The sequence below is a fragment of the Lissotriton helveticus genome, chromosome 8 (assembly GCF_964261635.1).
Source record: "Lissotriton helveticus chromosome 8, aLisHel1.1, whole genome shotgun sequence".
Classification (NCBI taxonomy): Eukaryota; Metazoa; Chordata; class Amphibia; order Caudata; family Salamandridae; genus Lissotriton; species Lissotriton helveticus.
Window position 1 is genome coordinate 1,262,282,631 of NC_136069.1, and position 16,904 is coordinate 1,262,299,534.

The 16,904-nt window shown below is 44.9% G+C and overlaps 1 protein-coding gene across 1 annotated transcript in view; it reads right to left on the reverse strand.

Annotated features, from left to right (window-relative positions):
* Nucleotides 1–16,904, reverse strand: part of VWA3B (von Willebrand factor A domain containing 3B) — a 1,052,517-nt gene that overhangs the window by 244,500 nt on the left and 791,113 nt on the right. The window lies entirely within an intron of this gene.

The following is a 16,904-nucleotide window of genomic DNA, read 5'->3' on the forward strand; positions in this document are numbered from 1 at the left end:
CAATCTTAATCTATGAGCGGAGTAGGCCTCTTAGTACCTTTTTATTACACAACACCCTACCCCATGAACTACCTGGGGCCTACCTTAGGGGTGACTTATATGTACTAAAAGGGGAGTGTACGGCTTGGCAAGAGGTTTTAAATGCCAAGTCAAAGTGGCAGTAAACTGCACAGACGGTAACTACAATGGCAGGCTTGAGACAGGTTTGAAAGGCTACTTGTGTAGGTGGGACATTCAATGCTGCTGGCCCACTAGTAGCATTTAATTGTCAGGTTCTGTGTATATGTTCTACCACTTTACAAGGGGTTACAGGTAAACTAAGTATACCAATTAAGTATCCACCTGTGTTACCATGTTCAGCGGAGAAGCACATGCACTTTAGCACTGGGCAGCAAAAAGGAGTCAGCAAAAACATGAAGCAAGCAGGCAAAATGTTTGGGGAAGACCACCCTAAGGCTGTAAGTCTAACAAGCCTATATCACCAATGTGACCTTTGTGAAAACTCAACGTTCTACTGTTTAACCCAACAGGAAGCAATGTGAATGGAAAAGGGTGGAACCCACCATAAAGCTCAAGTACTTCCCGTGTGCTTGCATGATCAGAAAGTATGAAATCTGCATATCTGTTAACACCGTCCTCTCTTCCAAGTCCTGTGAAGTATTCCAGGAAGTACTAAGCAAAGCATCCTATACTTTTGCCTGAGGTGGCACAAACTCCACTGCTCCTTTTGCCTCTTTCTGCAGCAGAAAAGCCACTTCCTGTTGCAGGATCTGTCAATGTTCTTTGAAATTGAAGGAACATAGAGGGGGGCCAGAAGGCTGCTGGAGGAAGAGAAGAGTGTGTACTTTTTCTATGATCTAAAGGACCTAGTGGTCGGAAATAATGGCCCTCCATGCCTGTAGAAAAAGGGCCCATTCTTCCTCCTACCAGCTCCTTCACAGCTGAAATACAGCTGCTTCCCTTGTGGTGCTTCGGAAGAAGAAGAGAAAGAAGTAGGTTGGACCTTCTTGATGCACCTATTTTCTGGTCCTTTCTAGTGGCGAATTAAAGGGTTTTGTTGATGCTGCTAGCCAGGAGCTTACATTTGCAATTGTTTTCATAAAACCCTGCCAAATGGATGTGGCTGCCAAAATGTATAAAAAGATCCAGAGGAAGATTATAGGCCTGCAGAGTTGCCTTCTTTAAAATGTTCCAGGGCTGTGGCAAAACAGATGTACTCCATTAAAGGTCATGTTTATTGGGTGTTTTGAATCAGAAGTATTTAGATGTGTCGTGCCCACTTTTCACCACTTCCAAAAAGTGATGTTATAGGTGGTCCTGTCGGTTGGGAGCAACTGAAATAGCCATATCCCAGAAGGCATGCACAAAACGTCTAAGCAGGCAGGCAGCATCAGGAGATCTGAAGATCAGACTTCCCACTAAAACAGATTTTTTTTACCAATAACCTCTAGGACTTTGGATACCCTATCCAGATGGTGTGTCGGGAAAGCACCTGCGTTGACTTTTGAGGTGGAAGAACTCTGTACCACCAAACATTCTTGGGATGGGTGCTTAGATGGAAAACAGGATCATCAGGTGCTGGTCTGCATCAGTGATCAATGTTTCTGTGGACCACCAGGGAAGTTGAAAGTTTAGACCATAGCTTCTTTATTGTCTCCATCAGAGTTTCAGTTAAATGGAAACAAGGGTTCAATGGCAGAGGGGACAATTTGTAAACATCTATTAAAATATTTTGATGATAATCTACTGTAGGCAGGGGCAATTCAATAACAGCCTTTCTTAACACAGAATACAAGGAAGCCATCTCAGGTGGAGCAGGACCCAGAGATGTATCCATGTTGATGTCTGGGAGTTATCTAGACCACTTGCCTCCTTATAAGGTAGTATGTCAGAGGAATGATCGTCAACATCATCTCCTTACTGTTCATCGAAATAAATATCAACTTGGAAGTGTTGCCAAGATTGTTCTTTAGATTGCCTATTTTCACCTAATAAACAAAAAATGTCTCTCCTAGACCTGTGTTGCCTAACACCTAGCATGCTTTCTGAAGTGGGTTGCGGTGTCATTACATGGTACCAGGTTTGAATGCAAGGTAGAGAGTCCACCAGTACTGATTGTGGCTCCTAAGTCCGCGTTTGGGAGAGTCTCTGCGTTGATCAATATATGGCAGGAGGCGGTAACATCATGTAAGAGGAGCTATGAATTATGTTGGCACTGGGAAAAACATGCATGGGTCCAAAGGTAGGGTGGTACAAACCAGTTCAGTTCAGAAAAACTTTATTTCGGTCAGTGTGACCTAAAAAATTGCAACTCCTAAAATCAAATATGGCATACACAGAAGGAAGCAAGTGACAATATTGAACATATAAGTTACACAATACACCTAAATATATAATCTGGCTACCTTCATACATGATAATAAAAAATCTCAGTGTTGTAGCTAGGCGATGAATACAGTTCATATCGGAAAGTGCATAGTACAGTAAATAAATAAATAATTTAATTAAAAACAGAGGATATTTTGTTTTTTAAAACTGGGTCCATAGAACAACTAGACTTAATCATGGGCAACAAAATACTGGATTATTAAAAGTATATTAAATTCCTATTGCAAGACCTAAACCTCCTTGGATGATTTTAATAACGCCCTTCTAGTGCACCACATAGAAAACAAAAATCCGGCAACTGAGTACACAATCGGGATGCTGAGATCAGACTCAGTATCCGGAATACCTTAAGACTTAAGACAGTGGTGGCTACCAATAGTCCTACAAATCTGAACCAACCAGCGTTTCCTTGCCTTATAGTAGCCAGAACAGCTATAAAAAACATGTAACACTGATTCTTCAGGAAAGTCACATGCAGGACACTGTACCCTTTGGTGGTTGCTCCACTTAGCCGTGAAGCATCGAAGCGGAAGGACCCCAAACCTGAATTGTAAAAAGAGCTTTCTTGCCTCAACCGGTATAATAAGATCTAATATTGGCTCAAAGCGGGAATTATCTTTAACTTCTAAAAAAGCCAGAGATAATTTGCCCATTTTGGGGCAGCCATAGAGTGCGCCACCTCGGGCTTGGGCCTTATAAATTTCTAGTGCCGGGCTGACTGCTCTCTTGTTGGATCTACTAAAGACCTTCATGATGCCACCTGTCGATTGCGCTAATTGTAATGTCGATTTAATAATGTGAGCCCCCCCAGTCCAGCTCCTCAGCAATAGTAAGGCCTAAATAAGTAAAGAATAAAACTCTTTCCAGGGGTTTCCCATTTAGTGAAGGGTTTGGACGAGAACCTTTGGTACTATTAAAAGCCATAAATTTGGTTTTCCGCAGGTTTATTTCTAAACCTCTTTCCTTGCAGAACAACTCAAATTTATCTAAAACCCTTTGGATCCCCATGGGAGATTTAGATACCAAAAGAGTATCATAGGGAACATCATTGCTGAAATTCTGCGGGTGGCTAACTTAGGGGCATCAAGGTATTTTCCCGTTGTCAGGACGTCAATCAGCCCATTGATGTAGAGGCTAAACAACGTGGGCGCGAGCACGCATCCCTGGCGTACGCCACGTTTGATGGGTACGGGAGCCGTCAGTTTACCGTCCCTTCCATATCTTATTTGTGCATAGTTGTTTTCATGCAATCGCTTGAGAAGTTGGATTAGGTACACCGGGACCCCCATCTCTCTAAGAAGAGACCATAATTTTTCCCGTGGCAGCAGGTGGAATGCCGACCTCAGGGCTACAAAAATTAAATATAAACTACCCCCCTGGAGGCAGATAGTTTTCCAGTACAAGAGCTGGAGTCTTACTACTTGGTCCAGGGTTGACAATTTTTCCCTGAACCCTGCCTGGAGGGGGGACAGTACCCCTTTTTCTTCCATCCAGTATTGTAACCTGGCCAGAAGAACACGTGCAAATAATTTTTGGGAAATATCAATTAGGCTGATAGGTCTGTAATTAATTGATAATAATGGGGAACCTTTTTTAAATATCGGTATTATCTCCGCTCCCAACCAGCTGTAAGGTATCTTCATGCCCTGCAATATAGCATTGAAGAGGACACAAAAATACGGGTTCCAGATGTTTGGTTCGCTCCTATAAAGGTCCCCGGGGATCTTATCCAAACCTGGAGCTTTACCCGGTGATATTTGTAGCAGTGCGCCCTCAATTTGGCTCATACTGGCAATTAAAATCTCCGCCAACAATAACCATTTGGTTTGCGTCCATAGAACACAAAAACGTGGATAAGATCTCTACCGTGTTAGACTCTTTACCCTTAGGGGTCGGCCTCGAGTATAAATTTATTAAGACAACAGGAGGCTTAGAGGGGAACAGAAGTTGGACACATAAAATGTCTAAGGAACCTGTTTCTATTTGCACAGCCTTACAACCTAGGTGTGCACCTATCCAAGTAGTAAGCCCCCCAGACGGTCTCCCTACACCCCCTGATATAGCTGGAATACTAAAGGTGGCATAGCTGGGGTTGGTTACCTCCCCGCGTGCCCAAGTTTCCTGGAACATGCAGACCTCAAATTGGTTAATAGAGGATACCCAATCTGGGTCATCCAATTTATTATTTATGCCTGCAACATTCCAGGACAGAATCTGTGTTACCAGCCGGTCATATGTATTATTTTTGTTCCTCAATAGGATGGGCGACTTTGAAGGAGCTTTTGTCTGACCACTGACAACCCCCTCAGATGGCCCTATGATAGAAGGGAATTCAGAGTTTTCTGACTGGACTCGAGTTCCATCAGGATTGGTACTACTACTGGAGCCGCTCATGCTCCTACTAGCAGGACCCTCCTTACTGCAGGGTAGTGGCCTTTTATCCTTATTAACCTGCTCTAGAGATGTGGGGGGTTTGTTCTCCTTATTGGGTTGACTGACTCCAATCAGTCAGTCCACACCTTCTAGAGGGCTGAATCTATTTTCATTAGGGATATTAAAACTGTGTAGGTTATGCCAATGGGGTCCTCGGTTAAATGGAAAAAGATTATTATGTACAGTTCTCCTACCCTTCCCCTGGAGATGGCCGAATTGTTGGCGCCTGAACGGTGGGTAAAAGAAGCCTAAATGGAGTAATAAAATGCTGCCCTTATTCCTTCCATACTCTGTGGCTAAACCACTTTGGGTTATCGGGAAATTTCTAAAATGGATTATTATGCAATCTCCTTGTATGTCCTTTTGTTGTTCGCCTAGCCAACCCACCCTTCTAGTTGATAGGTTCTCATCAGAAATCTCATAGCCATGGTTGCTATGATTCACTAACCAATGGACACATATATTCTTCAATTCTTGATGAGATTCCGTTAGGCCCTCTCTTAAAACTGATACTCCTGCGAGAACCACTACATAAGAGGTAGAAGCAGGTGGTAGATTTATTATTGGTGGGTCATAAGTCTGATTTGTATGCTCCAGAACCAGTCGAGTTTCTGCGGCATCCTTTCTAGGGTTGTTCTGTACTTCCCCCTTTCTTGTAGACAAGGATGTACTGGTGTTTACTGCACTCGATTGTGTCGCGGGTGGCAAGGTTTCATTCTGCTCCCTAACCTGTAAAACACTGACCTGATTTGGGGGGGTGGGACTTGATCCTTAGATACCAAGGCAGGATTTACTAAATGATTTCCCGTAGTAACCTGCTGACATGTTCTATTTTCTGGAATAACAATGTCCTTAGATAGCTCTCTGTGTTGGATCCATTGGTTTAAGTTAGCCAATAGCCCATCTATCCTTTCTATTAGGGGTTTAAGCTCCTCCTTGATGATAGCCCTCATTTTTATATGGAGAATGGTCACCAAGAGTGAGACCCACCCGGGTTGGTCATTGATATGGCCCATAGACTCCCCTGTAATATTACCATCTTTGTGGCCTTCTTCAGGGGTAATGTCTTGCTGTTTTTTCCGTCTAACAGGCGGTTTTGTTTTAGGCTTGGGTTTAGCTTTAATAACTCTACCCGGTTGCTTCTTAATAGCGGCCTCGGGTGACTCTATGAGGATTTCTGGGACTATTATTAGATCATTGGAGAGCTCTAAGGTTGGGGCCCCTGTATCTAAAGTGGGACTGTTGGCCGACATAACTAAATCTAAATTTGAGGTTATAGATAAGCGCCTCTCAGTCCTTTCTATTTCTGTGGCCACAGCTCCCAAGGCTTGCTCCAACATCCTGTCTATGGAAGTGGATTTAGGATTTGTTTTTGACATGGGTGCAACTTGCTTCTTGTCTACACATGCCAGTTTCCCCATTTTACAGGTTTAAAGAACCAACAAAAATAAAACAGTTAACATTTTATGATTCATGTTATTTGACTCCACTGTGCAATCAGACTGGAGAGAGTCCACACAGAATTAACCCTTCACACGGACGGCAATCATTAAATATATCCCGAATGGCCAACTAACTTGCCCCATCGGGCTAGCCGGAGCACCAGAGAGACAGGAGCCTTCCTGAACAGCTCCATCATGGCTCAGATGAAACCGGATGGATCTGTTCCTGGAGTTGGGTACTCCAAATAAATATATATCAAAGCTGGTTGCGGTGGAGAAGGAGGTGATGATGAGGGCGGAGTCGGTGGTGCTGGTTCAGAAATTACCGAGGAGGAAGGCTGCAAAATCTCCACCAACTCCATCTCTGAGATGGGTGGAGCTGGGGGAGAATTACCTGTTCTTTTGGGTCACTGAGGAGAAGTAGAATGTTTCTTCTTTATATGGAATACTTTTTTCACCCTTGAGGGCTTTGTCGGGGGTGATAATCTTGAGAGGGACCTAGATCTCTGCTGCATCCTCGACCTTGGCCTTGTTCGTCAACGGGTCCTATGGACCTCTCCAGAATAAGCCATAAAATGTTTGTCTCAACGTTTCTTAATGGCCTTAGGATGCATATGTCTACATATTTCGCACAATGTGTCATGTCTCAAACTGAGAAATTAAAGATAGTCGTTCTGTGGGTCTGTGATGGACATTTGCCCGTTGCAGTGTTGACAGGGCTTAAAGCAAGGGCATTTCACTGGGGACAGGGTCCCTACTGCATCAAATGGGTAAACATTTTCTCTGTGAGAAACGTTCCTCAGAGGGTGACAGCAAAGCTCCAGATCATGAAAGGCACATAAAAAATGGAACTCATATTAGGGTGCTAGACCTGAGGCTTCATGGCTGCAGTGTCACCATCATGATTCCATGCCTGATGTTGAAAGGGAGTCGACCAGCACTAGAGAGCTATTGGAAATATTTTCTGGATTTTGTCTAGCACCTGAGATATTCAAAGATGAAGAATCTGCAGTTAAAAATATATATCAGAAACTGCTACTAATTCAGTAGCTGGTTTCACATGTGACTGAATCTGTACCTGGTCTACTAGACTAGTCAGAGGTCAATCAATCAAGTGACACCTATCTATCCCTGAGGACCTTTTTTAGGTGATTCTAAAATGTGACCAACTAGTGTTCACTCATGTGAGCCTCCCAGAGTTAGTGCTGACATGGGACAGACTGTGTTCCAAGTCTGGCCAGCTTTCTAAAATGATCTTGACAGGACACTGCCGTGCTGCTTAGTTGCCCCTTGTCATGTCTGATACCAGCAGCGTGAAGTACTCTGCCTTCTTGGACCTTAATTTCGCTGTTTTGCATGACATGTGTGCACTTCCCTGTACCAGTATGGAACTGCTGTTTGCTTGTAATCTAGAGTGCACTTCATATCACACTTCACATGGTACCTCTGTTCACATATGTTACCAACTACTTTACCTGGTCTGGTCTGACTGCGGGAGACCACTTACCTGCTGACTTTGTTTTTCTTTGGCAGCTCAGAGTATTGCCATTGCTGCCCAAGCCCCGGGCCCACTTGCCTGCTGACTCTCGGTTTGCCTGCAGCACGGAGGACCGATATTGCCGTCATTGCCGCCTGAGCCCCTGGGACTCCATTTGCCGGCATTCTGTGCGGCGTGCACACCGCGCACCGCAACGTCCAGCGCGGGAGGCGCTCAAAAGGGGGGCCAAGACTCCCCGCGCATGCCCGGGCCGTGCCTGGGCGAAGCCCAGGTCAAGGGCGGGCCCGTCAGAGCCAGTTAGAGGCTGGGCTGGGCCACCCCTGTAAGATTTTGGATCCTGGACTGTATATTGCTTTGTTTATTTGTGTTTTACTTATACTTCCTGTACCTGTTCTCGGCTAACCATGAGCAAGGGCAAACATAGCAAAGGTAGGATTGTGGTAGGGACCCTAGACGCCCTCTTGCAGAGGGCAGAATCTGCCCTTATACATGAAATTCAGCTTACAGAATGAAGGCTGTCTCTAGAGCCCCCACCTCCACAGAGTAGACTTTCTTTGAACCCCGCACTTACGGCATATAGTGTGGCAGCCAACAACGAGATATCTCCTTCACTGGCTAGTACCCCAGCACTAGCTGCGATAGATCTAGCTATGAATACAATTTCCTTAACATCTTCTGAAACCAGCCTTGCGAGGACAAAGTTATAACCAGAGGACAAAAGGCTAAACGTAAACGTAGGCCAGAACGTACTGCGGAACCTCCCCCAACAAAAGGTAAAGGTAAAAACACCCTAAAGCAGAGCAAACCTGCTCTGAGAATTATGGGGAAGAAAGGGAAACTTGCAGCTCGCGTATGTGAAATCTCTGAGGCATCAGCAAGCTCCACCAAGCAGAATGAAATAGACAAGCCTGTTGCCACTGTGGAGGATGGGAACTTTTGGGGCATACTCGAGAAAATGATGTCAACCCTTTTGGAACCCATCCTTTTAAAAATAACTAACATAGAAGTCAGGCTAGTAAAAATGGAGGAGCTGGTTCATAGTACATGTCCACCTGTACAGACAGTTGGCATCAACCCAATAGTATGCTCTCTGTCCAGTGGGGCGGAAGGCCGTGTTGCTGGTCCGTCCTCTAACTTTGCTGCTGCTGGGCAAACGCAACATAAGGACGTCACCAATACAATGATCCCTAAAAACCCTGCTCGTATAGAATGTAGAGCACTACCTGAGGGGATAGGTGGTGGAAGTAATCATTAAGCTGCAAATGGTACTAACTATCAGGGCCATCAAGATAATTCCCATAATCCATCATTAAATTTAAATTTACCCCCAGAAGCCACACCATATACGGTTGCTCTGTGTTCTGGCAAATGTTCCCCCCTATCACACAACGTTTTTGAACACTGGTCAACGCTAAGGAATAAGTCACTTCATTTTCTCACTTCGAGGACAGGTCTGAAAAAAATCCTCTCTTTTCAGATTTTGAAATGGTACGAAGGATCAGGTGGGTTGGTACATCCCCTGATCTGAGACTGTGTTGTAATAACTTTTAGGTCACCACTTTTGGTACGTACAATCATTGAGAGGGGTCACAATGGGTTAATTCCAACGATATAAACATATTACCCCCATAGGATACTTTTATCGCCCCTCAGACTCTGTAATGAATTTAGGCCCCCAGTTTCTAGGAGGCAGTCTAGATATCCTATACCAACACACAACCGTTTTGAAGCTTTAAGCTCCCTGGAAGGTAATGATTGACTCCATCTTGAGACATCTGCACATCTTAATTGCACAATGGGTAGATATGACATTGGGGTTAAACGGGGTTTGTCTCTAAAGGATAAAGTTGATACTGCTGAAATATCTACCATGGGAAGTACTGGAGTTGTGCCTTGTGGGTCTAGGGTCACGAGAACGGACACCCAGGCTGATCCTCAGGGCATTGCAACCGTTCTCCTTCCATCCAGATGTCCAAATGAAGTCTTAGTGGAACTCGGGAGTGAAGGGGTTCAAGGACTCAAGAAATGAGATTTTGGCTGGATCCCAGGGTATGTCAAATGGCTTGCCTCAACCTACACACCTAAATGAGGTTTTATCAGGGGCTGTAACTTTCCCCTATAATTATCCGACTTCTGTTAAACCCCCTCCTTGCCATATTGTCTCGTGGAATATCGCTGGAATTCAATCAAAGCTAAACACCCAATTATGGTGGGATTTTATTGCACAATTTGAGGTTCTTTGCTTCCAGGACAAAGGAAGCAATCCACCTAAATGGGTATAGGACTTATCATGTTCCCGCAGTTGATGGTCGGAGTGGTAGAGCCAATGGTGGATTGTGCGTGTACTTGTCCAATAGCATGAATTTCAAGAAAATAACGAAGTTTGCCAATGATGATTATTATCAATTAGTTGTGCTGGATTTAGATACAACGTTTTCCATAGCTTTGGTCAACTTCTATAACAATATCTCCCCAGGTTTAGTGGGTACTGTTATTAAAAATATGTTCCAATTGTTGAAACTACTGGGTAAAAGCAAGAGGAAAGATATTATGTTACTTCTAGTGGGGGTTTTAATTGTACGTTATGTGAATATGCTGAGGACAACCTATGTGGAGCACTGCGTGAAGAAGGTATATGTTCTTCCCACTTTAGTCATACTGTTTTGGGGGAACAGCTAAATGAATTTATTATTAGTTTTGACCTAGGCTTTGTAGATAAATTGTGCCCATCACCAGCTCCCTTGCCCTGGACATACAATGGTAGGGGATGTTGTTCTACTGTTGATTATGCCCTAGCATCAAGTAATCACACACAAAGCCTCCATTCCTTCTATGTCTCTGATAATTAACTAAGTGATCATATTCCTCTCTGTTTGACTATTACATTGCCCTCTAGGAAAATATTTGGAACTAATAATAGTGACGGACTGCTAGAGAACTTAGCCATTGGGCGCACCAACGGATACTCCCTCCGACGGGCTATGACAGATCAAACAGCGCTGATTAAATCAGTTATTGGCAAATGTAAATTAGATATAGAGACATGCCTGAGTGAAATTGTTTCTCCTGCCACTCTACTAGCATCGTTCTTGGTAAGAACAAATGTAATAAGAGATTCTCTCATTAGGCAAAAAAAAAGTAATATACCCCAGAATAGGTGGTTTGACCTGAGGTGTACTCAAGCTTATTCCCAGTTAAAAAAAGAACTGCACAAAAGTCCAAGAAGTTTCCTAGATATTAGGAGAGCTAGAGGGGCATACAAACAGGCGGTAAGGGACAGGAAAAATATAATAAGGAAGGAGGCTTGGGAGGCATTGCATTTAGCCTCAGTAGCTAATGATAGTGCGGCCTTCTGGAAGGTAATCAGGACACCTTTTTTATCTAAGGAGCATGGCCCTACAATCGAGATAGCTATAACTGAGGTACAGTGGATTAAGCACTTTACTCAGGTATATGATGATGATGAACCTTTTGTCATGAGGAACAACTGTGTCCAGGGGGCCTATGACTCAAACCATCCCCTACACTATAAGGAATTAACGTTTACTTTAGAGGAAGTAGAGAGGGCCTTACATGCAAGTCAGGGGCGGTAAGGCTCCTGGTCCGGATGGGGTCTCCATAGATATGTTTAAGTCAATTATTTCTCTGTGGGGGCCTCTATTGGTGCAGGTGCTGAACGCCAGTTGTAGTACTGATTTCCTACCCACTTGGGTGAAGTCTACTGGGCGGCAGTGCGCTTTACAAGTATACACACATTTACATTTATTTACTATGGTGCCCATTTTTAAAAAGGGGGACAGGCAAGACCCGGGGTGTTATAGACCAATTTCCTTGTTGGATGCTATAACAAAGGTAGCAGGCAGGGTTATATTTGAACGTCTTCAGGACTGGGCTGGCAAGAATTCCATTCTATCGGACCTGCAACATGGATTCCGGGCCGGTCTGGGGACAGTAGAGCAGGGTTTGAATCTTTCTCTGCTGGTGGGGAAATATACGAGGGCTATGAGAGGGAACCTATTTCTAGCTTTTGTGGATATCACAGCCGCTTTTAACTGTGTGGTCCACACTAAACTATGGAAATTACTCGGAGCTCTGGGCGTTGATGTAAGCATTATTTATTTTCTTAAGCGTTTTTATAGCGATGCTAAGGCACGTGTGCGTTATGGTCTGAAGGGCGAGTGCTTGGCTGCTTTTCCAATTAGGAGTGGAGTCAGACAGGACTGTGTCTTGGCTCCATTCCTTTTTAATTTGAACATAAATGGGCTTGAGGAAGCCCTCCTTAAGGACAAACAAGATTCTACTCAAGTAGCTGGCCGCCCAATCCCAGCCCTTTTGTACGCTGACGACGCCGTGCTGATGTCCCGTACACAAGTGGGCCTACAGAGCGTTTTGGAAAGTTTTTCCCTTTTTATGAAAGGCCTAGGATTAAGGGTAAACTCTTCCAAAACTTTTATCATGCGCTGTGGCAGGGGCTTTAAGAAAAATAGAGATATGTTTGTTGCAGGACAAAAGATTGGGGCTACAAATAAATTCGCTTATTTGGGCATTCTTTTTGCCCACAATGACACTTGGGCACAAGCTGTAGCAGCCAAAAAATTGGCACTTTTACGTACCACATCTGCCCTTAATAGCTTTGCCAGGAATATGGGTAAAAGACCAACCGAGGAATTATTAAAATATATAAGGCAAAGTGTGTCTGCTGCAGTTTACGGGAGTGGGGCTTGGGGGTTTGCTGACCTCTCCCCTATTCAGACAGTAGAAAATTCCTTCTTAAAATACATTTTAGCTGCTCCTAGTGGTACCTCAGGATGCATTTGTCATGCAGAGTTAGGCCTTCCGTTTATCTCTGATTTAATTAGATTGGAGCAAAGTGCTATAATGGCACAAGCTGTGGATGAAAGAGGAAACTAAATTGAATAGAGATATTCTTTTAGACATCTTGAAATTGGAAGATGTTATGAGGATACCATGGTTAAGATACGTTCATAACTTCTTTAAGGATCTTGGCCATTTAGAGTATTTTATAAAGCCTATGGCCATCACTGCTGTAACTAGAAAAGAATTAAGGAAAGAGTGCCTTCTGCTGCTGGATACTCTTAGAATGTCATCTGAGATTTTAAAGCCCACAGTCCTGCACAATCAATTGGTTTAAACTACTTTTAACATTCAGCCCTACTTAACCCCTTCAGTGCGCATGACAAAGCCAGCTCGTCATGGGCGATACCTGCGCTTCGCGCATGACGAGCTGGCTTTGTCACGTAACGCGGGTTTTTTTTAAATCCAGCGCGCAGCGGGAAAACCCGCTAGCGCGCATGCGGTTAACCTTTATTCCCAGTGCTTATGATAGGTTTCTATTAACTCGTTTTAGGCTGGGGGCCTTTCATAGACTAGTCACTTTTCCTGTTATGAATGACTGGTTGCGAGACCTTCAGCTATGCCCCTGTGATAATATTTACCCTCAATCTACGATCCATCTTATCCTTTTTTGTAAATTTTACTCTTCTGTAAGGAGTTTGTTCCTGACACCTATATTAAAACAGAATGAGCTTCGTCAATGTTGTCCTGCATTTCTGGCATTACAATTCTTAGATAACGAAAACAGTGTTCTAAGGATCATAGTTTTCCTGAAAAAAGTCCTTAGCCTCAGGAAAAGTATCCCTATTTGAATGCTTCTTCCAACTAAATGAGGGTTTTTAAAAGTGTAATATTGTTTTATTTAATAGGATTCTATGCAATGCTTATAATGAATTTTAAATTGTGAATTGTTTATGTATTTTTACTGCTTGCTTTTATGATTGTTATTAATCAATCGAATAAACCTTTTTTTTTTTACTTGAACTTGGTCTGGTCTGACAGGTTATGCAGAGACTGTCATGCATACAACTATACACTATTAGCAACAGAAATCTGACAAGTATTGCCTAAATAAATAAGCACATTACTATAACTATGCACAAACCCTAACTTGCACTTCAGGCTGTTTCATCCACAGAGTGATTTGATTCCTTCTCAGCCCATAAATATAATCACACATAAAAGAGCTTACAGTCAAGTTACTACCAGCTGGCTTCCAAGAATTTCAGACTAACAGAATTTCATAAATTCCTAAAAAATATTAATTCTGACAAAATAATTTACTCCCCACTTTGACTGCGTAAAGAGGTTAAACCAAGTCGACCTTGAGTAAACGATCCGGCATTGTGAGCAGATAAGGAGACATTTCGAGGCCTGTAATTAGTTAGTTAGTTTGATAGTTAATTGGTTAGTTATTACACTAGTTAATTAGTTAGTTGAAAGATTATGTGGCGTTCCAGCCATACCTACGGACTTTAAACTAGGAAACCAAGTTTGCGTCCAGATCTGGGTCAGCATCCTGTAGTTCTGGACAAATCGCTTGATCTCCCTCTGCCTAAAAAATGAATCTCATCTTTTTTAATGTAACTGGTACTCATGTGGAGCACTCCAATGCCCTTGAGTCAAGTTCGTGCTATATAAAACTGCAAATAAAAACAAGCATTTGCAATGCAATAGGTTTCGCATTTGCGCAAGTTTGAGCTATTGACATTGCAAATAACAACGCCTTTTATTTTTGTTTTTAAAACATAAATAAAAGGCATTGTCATTTACAATGCAAATGGCTAAAACTCGCATAAATGCGAGACCTATTGCATTGCAAATGCTTGTACGCTTGAGAGCGCTTTGTTACCAGGCCGGTGCCCACCCGGCATTTGTACCGAGTGCCTCGAGTGCACTTTATCTAATTATTTACGGGACCCGTTTTTAGGTCCCTTGCGAGTGCCCACCTCGCATATATAATTATATTTTAATTCGAGTGTGCCTACCCCTCTTACCCCCGAAAGAAATCACCGCCGCAGCCCTGCTCCGTGAAAACCGGAAGTCAGGCACTTTTGGCCGAGACGGGGGCGGGGCCTGCAATCCGGCAGGAAGTCCCGCCCGCCGCCGAGAAAGAAGTGAAGCCGGCCGACTGATGGCCTCTCCGCAGCCCGGGGCTCCCATGAGTTGAGGAGAGTCCCGGGGCTGCCAACAGCAAAACAGCCAGAGTGTTGCGGGGCTCCCAGGTGCTGGAAGGAGCCCCGGAAGTGAAGTCCTGCCCCCTGGTGCCGCGACGAGACGAGACTACCGCAGAGAGGAGCCCGATCCCCAGCAACAGCCCGGTGAGTGCCCGACCAGCGCTGCAGAGGAGACACGGAACACGCCGAAAGAGCCCGGTGAGTGGGAGGAGGGGGGTGTACGTGCGTGTGTCTGTGTGTGTTCGAGTGTGTCTGTGTGTGTGCGCGTGGGTCTGCGTGTGTGTATGCAGTGTGTGTGTGCCTGTGTATGCGTGTGGCTGTGTATGTGCACATGTGTGAGTGTGGAGTGTGTTTGCGCATGGGAATGAGGCACGAGAGGGGTACGGCGCCGTGCGCGCCCACGAGGTGAAATCTGCGCTCTGCGCTCGTGCACCCTCTCGTGTCCACATTCCCAAATACGGCTCACAATAGGTCTTTCGCTGACGCTCGACCTAAAAATGAGTCTGTATAAGATACTGAAACAGGCTACTGCCTGTTCAGCCGCACATGAAGACTGTCTGTCAAGCTGAGCAAAGGTCAGCCTGACAAACACTCTTCTTGTTTAGTTCAGGCAGCCAGGAGCTAGACTAGACATGCGCTGAATGTGCAGGCCCCTGGCTGCCTGAGCTGAACTTTGCCAGGCTGATGATTTCACAGTCCTGTGGGCATGACCTCCTCAGACTGGGAAAAGTGACTCAAGGGGGAGCATCACTGATTGCCTTGGACCTGCACGGTTCTGTTTTAATCCCTGAAGTACCCAGGACCAAGAGTCAATCAGTGAAACCTCATCACAGAGTTGGATGGGGTCAGCATTCTCACTGACCCCATCCCACTCTGTCATGAATGAGAGACTGCTGCCTCCTCCCATTGGCTGACCTAATGTAAGTTAAATGTCACTGGTGGACTGCAGCACATGTTATGCCACCACTAAAGTAACAATGCATAGCATATGTCCAGGCCTGTCCTTGCAGCCTGGGTATATAGTTTTAAGATTGTCATTTCAACCTGGCAAAATAAACCCTTTACCAGGCCCAAACCTTCCTTTTTAATATTTAAAATCACCCCAAAGCTCTCCCATAAATGGCCACAGGGTATGGTGTGAGCTATTTAAAAAGTAGGCCGGGTGGGCATGTACTGGATGGCCAAGATGACAAATGCACTCATATAAGCGCCTGCCAAACTTTGGAAGGCACACTTATCATGGGATCTGGAAGTGACACAGACAGAGGAACAGATGTTTCATGGGTTCCCGCACCACAAAGAGAACTTTCGGTCAACTTCGCTTTGCTACACAGTGGCTTTGGTGCGATCGAGTGGCTGAGCCGCGATCAACCAAGATGGCTGCCTGGGAATGAAATAAGTGCCCGGGCATGCCTGTGAGGCAGAGAGAGGTGAAGGGGAACCACGTGAGCAACCTGGGGGGCACAAGAAATGTATCGCATGAGGGTCGGCCTGGAGCCCCCCTGACAGACAGAAATGGCTGAGCATCAGGAACAATGACCTCTGAAGGCAAGAAGAGTGGGTCCCATCTCAGTCCTGCTGTGTAGAGTGGAGAGGGATCCGGGTGGAGGTCCCAGCATGGACTAGGAGAAGACCCCCCCAGTGTCTGACTGCTCATGCTGCCCCTGGGGCGGACAGCTGGGGCAAGTGGTTCCCCCCCACCTGAGGCGGCTAAGGGTGTGAGGAGGCAGCCCAAAAGAGGAGGAGCATCTTGGACGTGAGTTCACCGCCGCAGTACCGTAGCTGAAACCCCAGCTAGTCACCATGGATAAATACAGTGATCCACTGGCAGGAGCTCGGGGGGACTGGGGGAGAGCCTAGTGACTCGGTCCAAAAAGACGGAGACAATACTGCATTCATACAACAGGTCATTCAGGATCAAAATCTGAGTTGAAGGGCAAAATTTGAGATGGGGGTAGACATGTCTTTGCTGAGGCAGGCTCTCCATCAGAGTGTCAACCGGGTGATGGAGTGATGGGTGATGGAGGCAGAGGGCTGGCTCTCCGAACTGGAGGACATGGTGAGGGGGCTCTCCGTGGAAGAGTCCCGCCTCTCACAGTCAGCCAAAAATCT